The 19348-nt window shown below is 33.7% G+C and overlaps 1 protein-coding gene across 2 annotated transcripts in view; it reads left to right on the forward strand.

Moving 5' to 3' along the window:
• The window catches only part of FSTL4 (follistatin like 4), a 3154652-nt gene that overhangs the window by 3030280 nt on the left and 105024 nt on the right, over positions 1 to 19348 (forward strand). The window lies entirely within an intron of this gene.

The raw sequence follows: 19348 nt of genomic DNA on the forward strand, positions 1-19348 counted from the left end.
TACTGACAGTTATACAGTAATGCTTTAATACAGTGCTGACATTACAGAGAGTTATACAGTAATGCTTTAATACAGTGCTGACATTACTGAGAGTTATACAGAAATGCTTTAGAACAGTGCTGATATTACTGAGAGTTACACTGTAATGTTTTAATACAGTACTGACATTACTGAGAGCTATACAGAAATGTTTTAGAACAGTGCTGACATTACGGAGAGTTATACAGCAATGCTTTAATACAGTAATAACACTACTGAGAGTTATACAGTAATGCATTAATAGTGTTACATTACTGAGAGTTATACAGTATTGCATCAATACAGTGCTGACATTACTGAGAGTAACACTGTAATGCTTTAGTACAGTGCTGACATTACTGAGAGTTATACAGAAATGTTTTAATACAGTGCTGACATTATTGAGAGTTATATAGTAACACGTTATTACAGTGTTGACATTACTGTGAGTTACACAGTAACGCATTAATACAGTGCTAACATTACTGAGAGTTATAGAGTAATGCTTTAATACAGTGCTGACATTAAAGTGAGTTACACAGTAACACATTAATACAGTTCTGAAATTACTGAGAGTTATACAGTAATGCTTTAAAATAGTGCTGACATTACTGAGAGTTGTACAGTAATGCTTTAATACAGTAATAACTCTACTGAGAGTTATACAGTAGCGCATTAATAGTGTTACATTACTGAGAGTTATACAGTATTACATTACTGAGAGTTATACAGTATTGCTTCAATACAGTGCTGACATTACTCAGAGTTAAACTGTAATGCTTTAATACAGTGCTGACATTACTCAGAGTTATACAGAAATGTTTTAATACAGTGCTGACATTATTGAGAGTTATATAGTAACACATTATTACAGTGTTGACATAGCTGTGAGTTACGCAGAGATGCGTTAATACAGTGATAGCATTACTGAGAGTTATACAGTAATGCTTTAACACAGTGTAGACATTACTGAGAGTTATACAGTAATACATTAATAAAGTGTTGACATTAGTGAGAGTTATACAATAATGCATTATTAGTGTTGACATTACTGGGAGTTATACAGTAATGCTTTACTACAGCGCTGACATTACTGAGAGTTATACAGTAATGCTTTAATACAGTGCTGACATTACTGTGAGTTACACAGTAACGCATTAATACAAGAGTAATGCTCGAATACAGTGTTGAAATTACTGAGAGTTATACAGGAATGCTTAAATACAGTCCTGACATTACTGAGAGTTATCCGGTAACACTTTAATACATTGCTGACATTACTCAGAGTTACTCAGTAAATCAGTGTGGATTAATAGACACTAGGACTTTGTTTATCTACCCTGTTACGAAGTATGATTTTAAATTACATACTGATACTAACTGTATGAGTTCCAATGTTGTTTATTTGGCGAGATGTTCTGCCTGTGCATCATTCTATATTGGCAAAACGAATAGAACCCTTAAAGAACGGATTAGGGAACATATGTATCAGATTAGGATAGGCAGTAACACAAATGCATTAGCCCGACACGTTGGATCAACAGGCCCACAACATACATTTCTGTTTTGTGTTTTAGAAGTGACATCTTTGAGTTTAAGGGGAGGAGATCTTATTAATTTTACTCTAGAGAAGGAAATGAACTGGATAATTAGGTGTAGGGCGGATAAGTTTCCTGGCCTTAATGAGAAAGTGAATATAGCCCCTGCCTTGAGGAAGAGAAAATGCTATAGACCATAGTGTCGTATGCATTATGAAATGTTTTTATTTTGATGTCACATTAATATTTATGTAAAATTTTTTATATTATATTTAAAGAAATTTTTTACATTGTATTTACCTTGTATCTGTTATGAGTTTTTAATGAATAGCGCTTGAGTGCCCCATTAGTTTTATTGCACATATAAGTGTGTTTTTTACAGTATTGCTTAGCCCTTTAACATGTGATTATATTTTTTGACCTATCGTGAGCACTTCTTATGTATTTAAATTGAATATGTGCTCTGTGTTTTTTATACTGTCTGAAGAAGCCTACGGGTGAAAGTGCTAACAGTCTCTGTCATTAAACAGTTTAATTCCTGACTTTCTGCAGTTCTTGGTGGATTTTATATTTGGATCTGTGACTATTATTATTGCGGAGTATTAACTTTGTATCTATCCAGCCGTTTTGACCCAGCGCATGGTAGTGTTTATTATTTGTCTTTGTCTTATATCCATTGCATTTGCTGGGTCGCTGCTCCGTTGTTCTGGTGTGGTTTTCGTTTTGGTATTGTACTTTATTTCTGAAGTTACACACCGGACTAGGAGGATGGCTGATTTGGTGAGCAACAACGTGGAGCTACCGTACGTTCCGAGGAATGGAGAGACGACCAATTGCAGAACGACTAGGTTCCAAGATTGTGTGAGAGGCACTACGAACCTGCTATTGCTGTACAAGCCACATTTGGGAGACACCGGTGTGGGTATAGATGCTGGAACTGCACTTTCCGTTTCGGAGGATTTGGACAAGTTCAAAAAATTGTTTATCAAACTAAAGAAGCTACAGCTTCAACGCCAACACTTTGAGGCGTGTTTGGCGAAACAGATTATCCAATGTGGATTAAGAATACTTAAGATGCCTACCTCAGGTAATACGTTCCCTGAGCTGCTGTACAAATGGCAGCAGCTCAATATAGAACTAAGTTACAATTACATGAGGTTGCTTATAGATTTCCATAAACCGGAAGAAGATACTTTGATATGAACAGTGAATGAACTTTACAATAACATCAAATCTAGAGATACGAATGGAACAGTTGATATGTTACTTGAGAATATAATTGATAATGTCAGTTTGTTTGAGAAACGTTTATTAGAGTTAAAGAAGGGTAAAATCTTAAGAGATTTAAAAGATTTCAGCAATAATCATGTGTTCACTTGGCCCAGACCGACTGTACATGGGCAAACAGTTAATGGCAATGAAGGTGTTTTATCTAATAATACAAGGAGGGATGTAATGAATGTGAACAGAGGTACATCCACCTTAGGTAACCAAAGTAACGCTACTGAGGTACCCGTTATGGGTACCGCGATCTCTAACAATTTAGATAATGTTGATGAACGTGTGGCGTTTGTGGATGCCACAACACCAGTATTGACTAATCCTGTTATTAATAGCACTGAGAATACAGTGGTACAATCCCCTACTAATGGGATACAACAGAAGGTGAATGACCCAGTGGTGAGGAGAAAGATCCCTGCACTGAGTAACATCATTTTGTCAGAGAATGCTCCTGACACTATTTTCCACTCTTTCCCTATAGCACAGGATCAGAGGTTAGGGAGAGGGAGGTCCGTAAGCAGAGGACAACACAAGAGGAAAGGGTCAGGCAACGAGACAGTAGGCCCCACGCTGAAGAAAATGTGGGAAAGGACCAAAGCTCCTTAGTTATTAATTTGTCAAAAAGAATTTTAACGCAGTATGAGTATGAAGTTTTGAACAAGGGCCTGTGCTTTATCCCCACTAAACGTGGTGACTTAGTAGAAACTATACTAGATGTAAAGTCGTTTGTAAGGAATATACAGCTAAGGCTAGATTTTCAATCTTCGGATAGAAATATGAGAGAAGTAAGGTTTAAACCCACTAGTGTATATTTACCACAGTTACACCCTCTGTTAGATACATATTCACGATTAGTAGAGAATGACATTTATGACTATTTTACTAATGCTAAGAACTATAGGTATGGTCAGAATTTGAATTTACAACAGCGACAGGCCCTTGCAGCTTTGAGGCTGGACCCTGACATTGTCATTAGACCAGCCGACAAAGGTGGGCCTCTCATGATAATGGATACGTCAGTGTATATAGAGAGTATGCGAACTATGTTGGATACGGGACTCTTTTACACTCAGATAGATATGACGGTAGTAACAGATAAGGTGTTTAAGGTCTTTGAGATGTTGGATGATTTAGTTTTGAACTATTATGTTACTGAAGAGTTGTATTGTTATTTGAAAGTTAAGAATCCACATCTGCCGATTATACAAGGCTTGCCTAAAGTTCATAAGTCGTTAAACCAACCACCCATGAGAACTATTGTCTCTGGGCTGGGTTGGTTGACTGAACCCATGTCTATCTACCTTGAGCATTTCTCCAGACCTATTGTGGAGAGGAGCCCTCACATTCTCAAGGACAGTAAACAGTTTTTGATCGACTTATATGATTTTATGAAGGATATAGATCCGTCTAGAGATTTTTTATTTGTTACTCTAGATGTGGTGAGTTTATTCACTGTTATACCCAATGATTTAGGGGTTTTGTCTTTTCTCAGTTATCTACGTAAGAATTCTGATTATACAAATAAGTTTATTGACTTATTGGCTTTGTTTTTGGAGACCATATTAAATAACAATGTGTTCATGTTTGGGGATATGATATACTTGCAGAATGATGGCGTAGCTATGGGCACTTCTTGTGCCAATAGCTACGCCAACATAGTTATGGCCGAGTGGGAAGAACAGTTCTTGTTTCAGCATAGTCATTTTAAGGAGTCTATAGGGCTCTATAAGAGGTTTGTGGATGACCTCTTTTTTATATGGTTTGGTAGTGAGGAGGAATTGTTGTTGTTTGTACATGAAGTTAATCAATCCAAAGAGTTTTTGAAATTCACTTTATGTTATTCCAAGGATAGTATTTCTTTCTTGGATATTCTTATGCAGAGGCTCCCAGATGGTCTTATTAATACTTGTATACATAGGAAAGCATGCTACCGGAATACACTACTTCATAGACGTAGCATGCATCCTACTTATGTGTTCCATAATGTCATGAAAGGACAGATTATGAGGGCCTCAAGGTTGAACCTGACTGATGTAGGATATGCAGAAGAGTTGAATAGGATGGGTGAGATGCTTAAGGTTCGAGGGTATGAACAGCAAGCCTTTGATATGATGAAACTGGAAGTGAGTTCACTACGTGCTAGTACAGCAAAACCTTATTATTCAGATATGTCTTCGGTTAATGATGGTACATGTCCTATTGATGTGTCATTTGCGGGCCACGTAAGGGCCCCTCTTTTTTACACCACAGATGCAAGGGCTATAAGGAGTTTTCTGGAACATAGATGGGAGGTTTTGACTTTAGATCCCACCATTAAGGATGTGATAGGACCGAAGCCCTTGGTTAGTTATAAGAATAAACCTAATGTAAGAAGTATGTTGTGTTATAGAAACATTTCTTTGACTTCATGCCCTGGAACTGTACCTATCACGAATATGAACCCTTGTGGACATTGTAATCAGTGTGGATTAATAGACACTAGGACTTCGTTTATCCACCCTGTTACGAAGTATGATTTTAAATTACATACTGATACTAACTGTATGAGTTCCAATGTTGTTTATTTGGCGAGATGTTCTGCCTGTGCATCATTCTATATTGGCAAAACGAATAGAACCCTTAAAGAACGGATTAGGGAACATATGTATCAGATTAGGATAGGCAGTAACACAAATGCATTGGCCCGACACGTTGGATCAACAGGCCCACAACATACATTTCTGTTTTGTGTTTTAGAAGTGACATCTTTGAGTTTAAGGGGAGGAGATCTTATTAATTTTACTCTAGAGAAGGAAATGAACTGGATAATTAGGTGTAGGGCGGATAAGTTTCCTGGCCTTAATGAGAAAGTGAATATAGCCCCTGCCTTGAGGAAGAGAAGATGCTATAGACCATAGTGTCGTATGCATTATGAAATGTTTTTATTTTGATGTCACATTAATATTTATGTAAAATTTTTTATATTATATTTAAAGAAATTTTTTACATTGTATTTACCTTGTATCTGTTATGAGTTTTTAATGAATAGCGCTTGAGTGCCCCATTAGTTTTATTGCACATATAAGTGTGTTTTTTACAGTATTGCGTAGCCCTTTAACATGTGATTATATTTTTTGACCTATCGTGAGCACTTCTAATGTATTAAATTGAATGTGTGCTCTGTGTTTTTTATACTGTCTGAAGAAGCCTACGGGTGAAAGCGCTAACAGTCTCTGTCATTAAACAGTTTAATTCCTGACTTTCTGCAGTTCTTGGTGGATTTTATATTTGGATCTGTGACTATTATTATTGCGGAGTATTAACTTTGTATCTATCCAGCCGTTTTGACCCAGCGCATGGTAGCGTTTATTATTTGTCTTTGTCTTATATCCGTTGCATTTGCTGGGTCGCTGCTCCGTTGTTCTGGTGTGGTTTTCGTTTTGGTATTAAGCTTTATTACGGTGTTGACATTACTGAGAGTTACACAGTAATCCTTTCATACAGTGCTGACATTACTGTGAGTTACACAGTAACAATTTAATATAGTGTTGATATTACAGAGAGTTATAGAGTAACACTTTAATACAGTGTTGACATTACTGAGAGTTATACACTAATGTTTAATACAGTACTGACATTACTGAGAGTTACGCAGTAATACTTTAATGCAGTGTATATACTACTGTGAGTTATACAGTAACGCTTTAATACAGTGTTCACATTACTGAGAGTTATACAGTAATGCCTTAATACAGTGTTGACATTACTTAGACTTATACAGTAATCCTTTAATGCAGTGTTGACATTACTGAGAGTTATAGAGTAATGCTTTAATAAAGTGTTGACATTACTGTGAGTTTCACAGTAATGATTTAACTCATTCACTCCAATGAGCTCAGGAAGTTTGCTCTGTAACTTCAAATGGTAAGAGCCTGAGCCTTTTGATAGAATCAAATTATGTCCTCATAATTTCAAACAAATGTTCAGTGTTGACATTACTGAGAGTTAAATAGTGATGCTTTAATTCAGTGTTGACATTACAGAGAGTTATACAGTAATGCTTTAATACAGTGTTGACATTACTGAGAGTCATACAGTAATGCTTTAATACAGTGCTGAAATTACTGAGAGTTACACAATATTGATTTAACTCATTCACTTCAAATGGTCGGAGCCTGAGACTTTTGACAGAATCAAATTATGTCCTCACATTTCAAACAAATGTTCATATCTCTGAAACCATAGGGGTTTTGAAAGACATATAAATGGCAAACTCTTCAGTACACACTATTCCTATAGTGGTAGTATTCTTTAGGTTGTAGGTCTTAAACCAAATTTTATAATTAACAGTAAACACAGTAGCTATTGCATTTGTAATATTTTGTAAACAACTTATAAAATCTCACCAACGACTCAAGTTATACACATACTGTCAGCAACATTAAATTCAGCTATCTCAAAGCTTTCATATGAGGCTCAGGAGTTCTCTCTGTTACTTGGTTGTTGCGATATTTAGAAAAATATGAAAATTATATCTTTATAAAATAATGTCATGAAAACAATAGTTAATATCTTTTTAATTGCACAAGACAGATGGCAAATACTAATGCATTTGTTAGTTATTGTGTTAGAATTAAGATGAAAACATTTAAAACCTTGTACACAGCATGGATTTAGAATTATTGATGCAAATATGAACAAGCAATATTTGACACCTAGAGGCGTCAGTGGAAGTTAACTGCAGATCCACTTCAGCCGTCACTTGGATGTAATGAGTTAATACAGTGCTGACATTACTGAGAGTTATACAGTAACACATTAATACAGTGCTGACATTAATGAGAGTTACACAGTAACGCTTTAATACAGTGTTGACATTACTGAGAGTTACACATTAATGCTTTCATGCATTGCTGACATTACTGTAAATTATACAGTAATGCTTTAATACTGTGTTGACATTACTGACAGTTATACACTATGGCTTTAAAATGGTGCTGACATTACTGAGAGTTATACAGTAACTCTTTAATACAATGCTGACCTTACTCAGAGCTATACTGTAATGCTTTAATACAGTGTTGAGATTACTGAGAGTTATACAGTAATGCTTTAATACAGTGTTGACATTGCTGAGAGTTATAGAGTAATGCTTTAATATGGTGCTGACATTACTGAGAGTTATACACTAATGCTTTAATGCAGTGTTGTCATTGCTGAGAGTTATAGAGTAATGTTTTAATATGTTGCTGACATTACTGAGAGTTATACACTAATGCTTTAACACAGTGTTGACATTACTGAAATTTATACAGTAGCACTTTAATACAGTGCTGATATTATTGAGATTTATGCAGTAGTTATTTAATACATTGTTGATATTAGTGGGAGTTTTACAGTAATACTTTAATACGGTGCTGTCATTACTGATAGTTATATAGTAACACTTTAATAAGGTGTTGACATTACTGAGAGTTATACAGTAATGATTTAATACAGTGTTGACATTACTGAGAGTTATACAGTAATGCTTTAAATCAGTTTTGACATTACTGAGAGTTATACAGTATTGCTTTAATAAAGTTGACATTACTGAGACTTAATAGTAATGTTTTAATACAATTTTTACATTACTGAGAGTTACACTGTAACCCTTTAATACAGTGCTGACATTATTGAGTTATACAGTAATGCTTTAAAACAGTGCTGTCAGTACTGATAGTGATACAGTAACACTTTAATACAGTGCTGACATTACTGAGAGTTATACAGTAATGCTATAATGCAGCACTGACATTACTGAGAGTTATACAGTAATACTTTAACATAGTGTTGACATTACTGAAAGTTATACAGTGGCTCCTTAATACAGTGCTAACATTACTGAGATTTGTACAGTAATGCTTTAATACAGTGTTGACATTACTGAGAGTTATGCAGTAAATCTTTAATACAGTGCTGACATTACTGAGATTTATATGGTAATGCTTTAATGCAGTGTTGCCATTACTGAGAGTATACAGTAATACTTTAATGCAGTTTTGACATTACTGAAAGTTATACAGTGGTGCTTTAATACAGTGCTGACATTACTCAAAGTTATATAATAAAGCTTTAATACAGAGTTGACATTACTGAAAGTTATACAGTAATGCTTTAATACAGTGTTGACATTACTGAGAATTATCCATTAATGCTTTAATACAGTGCTGACATTACTGACAAATACACAGTAATGCTTTAATACAGTGCTGGCATTACTGAGAGTTATACAGTAACACTTTAATACAGTGCTGTCATTACTGAGAGTTATACAGTAATGCATGAGTACAGTGCTAACATTACTGAGAGTTATACAGTAACACTTTAATACAGTGCAGACATTACAGACGGTTATACAGTAACGTTTTAATACAGTGTTGTCATTACTGAGAGTTATACAGTAATGCATTGAGTACAGTGCTGATATTACTGAGAGTTATACAGTAACATTTTAATACAGTGCTGACATTACAGACAGTTATACAGTTAAGCTTTAATACAGTGCTGTCATTACTGAGAGTTATACAGTAATGCATGAGTACAGTGCTGACATTACTGACAGTTATACAGTAACACTTTAATACAGTGCTGACATTACTGACAGTTACAAAGTAAAGTTTTAATACAGTGCTGACAATATGAGAATTACACAGTAATGCTTTCATACATTGCTGACATTACTGAGAGTTACACAGTAACACTTTAATACAGTGTTGACATTACTGAGAGTTATACAGTAATGCTTTAATACAGTGTTGACATTACTGAGAGTTATACAGTAATGCTTTAATACAGTGTTGACATTACTGACAGTTATACACTATGGCTTTAATACGGTGCTGAAATTTCTGAGAGTTATACAGTAACTCTTTAATACAGTGCTGACATTACTGAGAGTTATACAGTAAATCTTTAATACAGTGCTGACATTACTGAGATTTATATGGTAATGCTTTAATGCAATGTTGTCATTACGGAGAGTTATCCATTAATGCTTTAATACAGTGTTGACATTACTGAGAGTCATACAGTAATGCTTTAATACAGTGCTGAAATTACTGAGAGTTACACTATATTGATTTAACTCATTCACTTCAAATGGTCGGAGCCTGAGACTTTTGACAGAATCAAATGATGTCCTCACATTTCAAACAAATGTTCATATCTCTGAAACCATAGGGGTTTTGAAAGACATATAAATGGCAAACTCTTCAGTACACACTATTCCTATAGTGGTAGTATTCTTTAGGTTGTAGGTCTTAAACCAAATTTTATAATTAACAGTAAACACAGTAGCTATTGCATTTGTAATATTTTGTAAACAACTTATAAAATCTCACCAACCACTCAAGTTATACACATACTGTCAGCAACATTAAATTCAGCTAGCTCAAAGCTTTCATATGAGGCTCAGGAGTTCTCTCTGTTACTTGGTTGTTGCGATATTTAGAAAAATATGAAAATTATATCTTTATAAAATAATGTCATAAAAACAATAGTTAATATCTATTTAATTGCACAAGACAGATGGCAAATACTAATGCATTTGTTAGTTATTGTGTTAGAATTAAGATGAAAACATTTAAAACCTTGTACACAGCATGGATTTAGAATTATTGATGCAAATATGAACAAGCAATATTTGACACCTAGAGGCGTCAGTGGAAGTTAACTGCAGATCCACTTCAGCCGTCACTTGGATGTAATGAGTTAATACAGTGCTGACATTACTGAGAGTTATACAGTAACACATTAATACAGTGCTGACATTAATGAGAGTTACACATTAATGCTTTCATGCATTGCTGACATTACTGTAAATTATACAGTAATGCTTTAATACTGTGTTGACATTACTGACAGTTATACACTATGGCTTTAAAATGGTGCTGACATTACTGAGAGTTATACAGTAACTCTTTAATACAGTGCTGACCTTACTCAGAGCTATACTGTAATGCTTTAATACGGTGTTGAGATTACTGAGAGTTATAAAGTAATGCTTTAATACAGTGTTGACATTGCTGAGAGTTATAGAGTAATGCTTTAATATGGTGCTGACATTACTGAGAGTTATACACTAATGCTTTAATGTAGTGTTGACATTGCCGAGAGTCATAGAGTAATGCTTTAATATGGTGCTGACATTACTGAGAGTTATACACTAATGCTTTAACACAGTGTTGACATTACTGAAATTTATACAGTAGCACTTTAATACAGTGCTGATATTATTGAGATTTATGCAGTAGTTATTTAATACAGTGTTGATATTAGTGGGAGTTTTACAGTAATACTTTAATACAGTGCTGTCATTACTGATAGTTATATAATAACACTTTAATAAGGTGTTGACATTACTGAGAGTTATACAGTAATGATTTAATACAGTGTTGACATTACTGAGAGTTATACAGTAATGCTTTAAATCAGTTTGACATTACTGAGAGTTATACAGTATTGCTTTAATAAAGTATTGACATTACTGAGACTTAATAGTAATGTTTTAATACAATTTTTACATTACTGAGAGTTACACTGTAACCCTTTAATACAGTGCTGACATTATTGAGTTATACAGTAATGCTTTAATACAGTGCTGTCAGTACTGATAGTGATACAGTAACACTTTAATACAGTGCTGACATTACTGAGAGTTATACAGTAACGCTATAATACAGCACTGACATTACTGAGAGTTATACAGTAATACTTTAACATAGTGTTGACATTACTGAAAGTTATACAGTGGCTCCTTAATACAGTGCTAACATTACTGAGATTTGTACAGTAATGCTTTAATACAGTGTTGACATTACTGAGAGTTATGCAGTAAATCTTTAATACAGTGCTGACATTACTGAGATTTATATGGTAATGCTTTAATGCAGTGTTGCCATTACTGAGAGTATACAGTAATACTTTAATACAGTTTTGACATTACTGAAAGTTATACAGTGGTGCTTTAATACAGTGCTGACATCACTCAGAGTTATATAATAAAGCTTTAATACAGAGTTGACATTACTGAAAATTATACAGTAATGCTTTAATACAGTGTTGACATTACTGAGAATTATCCATTAATGCTTTAATACAGTGCTGACATTACTGACAAATACACAGTAATGCTTTAATACAGTGCTGGCATTACTGAGAGTTATACAGTAACACTTTAATACAGTGCAGACATTATAGACGGTTATACAGTAACGTTTTAATACAGTGTTGTCATTACTGAGTGTTATACAGTAATGCATTGAGTACAGTGCTGATATTACTGAGAGTTATACAGTAACATTTTAATACAGTGCTGACATTACAGACAGTTATACAGTAATGCTTTAATACAGTGCTGACAATATGAGAATTACACAGTAATGCTTTCATACATTGCTGACATTACTGAGCGTTACACAGTAACACTTTAATACAGTGTTGACATTAATGAGAGTTATACAGTAATGCTTTAATACAGTGTTGACATTACTGATAGTTATACAGTAATGCTTTAATACAGTGTTGACATTTCTGACAGTTATACACTATGGCTTTAATACGGTGCTGAAATTGATGAGAGTTGTACAGTATCTCTTTAATACAGTGCTGACATTACTGAGAGTTATACAGTAAATCTTTAATACAGTGCTGACATTACTGAGATTTATATGGTAATGCTTTAATGCAGTGTTGTCATTACTGAGAGTTATCCATTAATGCTTTAATACAGTTTTGACATTACTGAAAGTTATACAGTGGTGCTTTAATACAGTGCTGACATTACTGAGAGTTATCCATTAATGCTTTAATACAGTGCTGACATTACTGACAAATATACAGTAACGCTTTAATACAATGCTGGCATTGCTGAGAGTTATACAGTAATGCTTTAATACAGTGCTGTCATTACTGAGAGTTATACAGTAATGCATGAGTACAGTGCTGACATTACTGAGAGTTATACATTAACACTTTAATACAGTGCTGACATTACTGACAGTTACAAAGTAACGTTTTAATACGGTGCTGGCAATATGGGAATTACACAGTAATGCTTTCATACATTGCTGACATTACTGAGAGTTACACAGTAACACTTTAATACAGTGTTGACATTAATGAGAGTTATAAAGTAACGCTTTAATACAGTGTTGACATTACTGAGAGTTATACAGTAATGCTTGAATACAGTGCTGAAATTACTGAGTTATATAGTAATGCTTGAATACAGTGTTGACAGTACTGTGAGTTACACAGTAAAGCTTTAAAATGGTGCTGACATTACTGAGAGTTACACAGTAATTCTTTAATACAGGTCTGACATTAATGAGAGTTACACAGTAACACTTTAATATGCTGACATTACTGATAGATATACAGTAACACTTTAATATAGTGTTCACATTACTGAGAGTTATACAGTATTGCTTTAATACAGTGCTGATTGTAGTGAGAGGTAAACAGTGATGCTTTAATACAGTTCTGACATTACTGAAAGTTATACAGTAATGCTTTAATACAGTGTTGACATTACTGAGAGTTACACAGTAATGCTTTAATATGATGTTGACATTACTGAAATTTATACAGTGGTGGTTTAATACAGTGATTACATTACTGAGATTTATATACTAATGCTTTAGTACAATGCTGACATTACTGACAGTAAAACAGTAACGCTTTAACACAGTGCTGAGACTACTGAGAATTATGCAGAAATGCTTTAATACAGTGTTGACATTACTGACAGTTATACAGTAACTCTTAAATACAGTGCTGACATTAGTGAGAGTTATACAGTAACACTTTAATATAGTGCTGACATTATTGAGAGTTATACAGTAATGCTTGAATACAGTGTTGAAATTACTGAGAGTTATACAGGAATGCTTGAATACAGTCCTGACATTACTGAGAGTTATACGGTAACACTTTGATACATTGCTGACATTACTGAGAGTTACTCAGTAAAGCTTTATTACGGTGTTGACATTACTGAGAGTTACACAGTAATCCTTTCATACAGTGCTGACATTACTGAGAGATACACAGTAACAATATAATATAGTGTTGATATTACAGAGTTATACAGTAACACTTTAATACAGTGTTGACATTACTGAGAGTTATACACTAACGTTTAATACAGTGCTGACATTACTGAGAGTTACACAGTAATACTTTAATGCAGTGTATATACTACTGTGAGTTATACAGTAACACTTTAATACAGTGTTCACATTACTGAGAGTTATACAGTAATGCCTTAATACAGTGTTGACATTACTTAGACTTATACAGTAATCCTTTAATGCAGTGTTGACATTACTGAGAGTTAAGCAGTGATGCTTTAATACAGTGTTGACATTACAGAGAGTTATAGAGTAATGCTTTAATAAAGTGTTGACATTACTGTGAGTTTCACAGTAATGATTTAACTCATTCACTCCAATGAGCTCAGGAAGTTTGCTCTGTAACTTCAAATGGTAAGAGCCTGAGCCTTTTGATAGAATCAAATTATGTCCTCATAATTTCAAACAAATGTTCATATTTCTGGAACCATAGGGGTTACAAAAGACATATAAATGGTAAAGTTTTCAGTACAATTTATTCCTATAGTGGTAGTATTCTTTAGGTTCTAGGTCTTAAACCAAATTTTATAAGTCACAGTAAACACAGTAGCTATTGCATTTCTAATATTTTGTAAACAACATATAATATCTAAGCAACCACTCAAGTTCTAGATATACTGTAAGCAGCATTTTATTCATCTTACACAGTAATGCTTTAATACAGTGCTGGCATTGCTGTGAGTTATACAATAATGCTTTAATACAGTGTTGACATTACTGACAGTTATACAGTAATGCTTTAATACATTGCTGACATTACTGAGAGTTATACAGTAATGCTTTAATACAGTGTTGACTTTACTGAGAGTTATACAGAAATGTTTTAATACAGTGCTGACATTATTGAGAGTTATATAGTAACACGCTATTACAGTGTTGACATTACTGTGAGTTACACAGTAACGCATTAATACAGTGCTAACATTACTGAGAGTTATAGAGTAATGCTTTAATACAGTGCTGACATTACTGTGAGCTACACAGTAACACATTAATACAGTTCTGAAATTACTGAGAGTTATACAGTAATGCTTTAAAATAGTGCAGACATTACTGAGAGTTGTACAGTAATGCTTTATTACAGTAAGAACACTACTGAGAGTCATACAGTAATGCATTAATAGTGTTACATTACTGAGAGTTATACAGTATAACATTACTGAGAGTTATACAGTATTGATTCAATACAGTGCTGACATTACTCAGAGTTACACTGTAATGCTTTAATACAGTGCTGACATTACTCAGAGTTATACAGAAATGTTTTAATACAGTGATGACATTATTGAGAGTTATGTAGTAACACATTATTACAGTGTTGACATAACTGTGAGTTACACAGAGATGCATTAATACAGTGCTAACATTACTGAGAGTTATACAGTAATGCTTTAACACAGTGTAGACATTACTGAGAGTTATACAGTAATACATTAATACAGTGTTGACATTAGTGAGAGTTATACAATAATGCATTATTAGTGTTGACATTACTGGGAGTTATACAGTAATGCTTTAATACACCGCTGACATTACTGAGAATTATACAGTAATGCTTTAATACAGTGCTGTCATTACTGAGAGTTATACAGTAATGCATGAGTACAGTGCTGACATTACTGAGAGTTATACATTAACATTTAATACAGTGCTGACATTACTGACAGTTACAAAGTAACATTTTAATACGGTGCTGGCAATATGAGAATTACACAGTAATGCTTTCATACATTGCTGACATTACTGAGAGTTACACAGTAACACTTTAATACAGTGTTGACATTAATGAGAGTTATAAAGTAATGCTTTAATACAGTGTTGACATTACTGAGTTATATAGTAATGCTTGAATACAGTGTTGACAGTACTGTGAGTTACACAGTAAAGCTTTAAAATGGTGCTGACATTACTGAGAGTTACACAGTAATTCTTTAATACAGGTCTGACATTAATGAGAGTTACACAGTAACACTTTAATATGCTGACATTACTGATAGATATACAGTAACACTTTAATATAGTGTTCACATTACTGAGAGTTATACAGTATTGCTTTAATACAGTGCTGATTGTAGTGAGAGGTAAACAGTGATGCTTTAATACAGTGCTGACATTACTGAAAGTTATACAGTAATGCTTTAATACAGTGTTGACATTACTGAGAGTTACACAGTAATGCTTTAATATGATGTTGACATTACTGAAATTTATACAGTGGTGGTTTAATACAGTGATTACATTACTGAGATTTATATACTAATGCTTTAGTACAATGCTGACATTACTGACAGTAAAACAGTAACGCTTTAACACAGTGCTGAGACTACTGAGAATTATGCAGAAATGCTTTAATACAGTGTTGACATTACTGACAGTTATACAGTAACTCTTAAATACAGTGCTGACATTAGTGAGAGTTATACAGTAACACTTTAATATAGTGCTGACATTATTGAGAGTTATACAGTAATGCTTGAATACAGTGTTGAAATTACTGAGAGTTATACAGGAATGCTTGAATACAGTCCTGACATTACTGAGAGTTATACGGTAACACTTTGATACATTGCTGACATTACTGAGAGTTACTCAGTAAAGCTTTATTACGGTGTTGACATTACTGAGAGTTACACAGTAATCCTTTCATACAGTGCTGACATTACTGAGAGATACACAGTAACAATATAATATAGTCTTGATATTACAGAGTTATACAGTAACACTTTAATACAGTGTTGACATTACTGAGAGTTATACACTAACGTTTAATACAGTGCTGACATTACTGAGAGTTACACAGTAATACTTTAATGCAGTGTATATACTACTGTGAGTTATACAGTAACACTTTAATACAGTGTTCACATTACTGAGAGTTATACAGTAATGCCTTAATACAGTGTTGACATTACTTAGACTTATACAGTAATCCTTTAATGCAGTGTTGACATTACTGAGAGTTATGCAGTGATGCTTTAATACAGTGTTGACATTACAGAGAGTTATAGAGTAATGCTTTAATAAAGTGTTGACATTACTGTGAGTTTCACAGTAATGATTTAACTCATTCACTCCAATGAGCTCAGGAAGTTTGCTCTGTAACTTCAAATGGTAAGAGCCTGAGCATTTTGATAGAATCAAATTATGTCCTCATAATTTCAAACAAATGTTCATATTTCTGGAACCATAGGGGTTACAAAAGACATATAAATGGTAAAGTTTTCAGTACAATTTATTCCTATAGTGGTAGTATTCTTTAGGTTCTAGGTCTTAAACCAAATTTTATAAGTCACAGTAAACACAGTAGCTATTGCATTTCTAATATTTTGTAAACAACATATAATATCTAAGCAACCACTCAAGTTCTAGATATACTGTAAGCAGCATTTTATTCATCTTACACAGTAATGCTTTAATACAGTGCTGGCATTGCTGTGAGTTATACAATAATGCTTTAATACAGTGTTGACATTACTGACAGTTATACAGTAATGCTTTAATACATTGCTGACATTACTGAGAGTTATACAGTAATGCTTTAATACAGTGTTGACTTTACTGAGAGTTATACAGAAATGTTTTAATACAGTGCTGACATTATTGAGAGTTATATAGTAACACGCTATTACAGTGTTGACATTACTGTGAGTTACACAGTAACGCATTAATACAGTGCTAATATTACTGAGAGTTATAGAGTAATGCTTTAATACAGTGCTGACATTACTGTGAGCTACACAGTAACACATTAATACAGTTCTGAAATTACTGAGAGTTATACAGTAATGCTTTAAAATAGTGCAGACATTACTGAGAGTTGTACAGTAATGCTTTATTACAGTAAGAACACTACTGAGAGTCATACAGTAATGCATTAATAGTGTTACATTACTGAGAGTTATACAGTATAACATTACTGAGAGTTATACAGTATTGATTCAATACAGTGCTGACATTACTCAGAGTTACACTGTAATGCTTTAATACAGTGCTGACATTACTCAGAGTTATACAGAAATGTTTTAATACAGTGATGACATTATTGAGAGTTATGTAGTAACACATTATTACAGTGTTGACATAACTGTGAGTTACACAGAGATGCATTAATACAGTGCTAACATTACTGAGAGTTATACAGTAATGCTTTAACACAGTGTAGACATTACTGAGAGTTATACAGTAATACATTAATACAGTGTTGACATTAGTGAGAGTTATACAATAATGCATTATTAGTGTTGACATTACTGGGAGTTATACAGTAATGCTTTAATACACCGCTGACATTACTGAGAGTTATACAGTAATGCTTTAATACAGTGCTGACATTATTGTGAGTTACACAGTAATGCATTAATACAGTGCTGAAATTACTGAGAGTTATACAGTAATGCTTTAATACAGTGCTGACATTACTGAGAGTTGTACAGTAACACTTAAATACAGTGCTGACATTACTGAGAGTTATACAGTAATGCTTACAGTGTTGACATTACTGAGAGTTATACAGTAATGCTTTAATACAGCGCTGACATCACTGAAAGCTATACAGAAAGTTTTAGTACAGTGCTGACATTACTGAGTTATACTGTAACACATTATTACAGTGCTGACATTACTGTGAGATACACAGTAACGCAAAAATTGCTGATGTTACTGAGAGTTATACAGTAATGCTTTAATGCAGTGTTAACACAACTGAGAGTTATACAGTAATGCTTTAATACTGTCTTGACATTACTGAGAGTTATACAGTAATGCTTCAATACAGTGCTGACATTAATCAGAGTTACACTGTAATGATTTAATACAGTGTTAACACAACTGACAGTTAAACAGTAATGCTTTAATACTGTCTTGGCATTACTGAGAGTTATACAGTAATGCTTTAATACAGTGCTGACATTACTGTGAGTTACACAGTAATGCATTAATACAGTGCTAACATTACTGAGAGTTATACAGTAATGCTTTAATACAGTGCTGACATTTCTGAGAGTTATACAGTAACACTTAATAGAGTGTTGACATTACTGAGAGTTATACAGTGACCCTATAATACAGAGTTGACATTAGTGAGAGTTATACAGTAATGCATTAATAGTGTTGACATTACTGAGAGTTATATAGTAACCCTTTAACACAGTGTTGACATTACTGAGAGTTATACAGTAATGCTTCAATACAGTGCTGACATTACTGTAAGTTACTCAGTAACACATTAATACAGTGCTAACATTACTGAGAGTTATACAGTAATGCTTTAATACAGTGCTGACATTACTGAGAGTTATACAGTAACACTTAATACAGTGTTGACATTACTGAGAGTTATACAGTAATGCTTTAATACAG

The sequence above is a fragment of the Protopterus annectens genome, chromosome 4.part0, assembly GCF_019279795.1.
Source record: "Protopterus annectens isolate FY-2018-M chromosome 4.part0, PAN1.0, whole genome shotgun sequence".
Classification (NCBI taxonomy): domain Eukaryota; kingdom Metazoa; phylum Chordata; order Ceratodontiformes; family Protopteridae; genus Protopterus; species Protopterus annectens.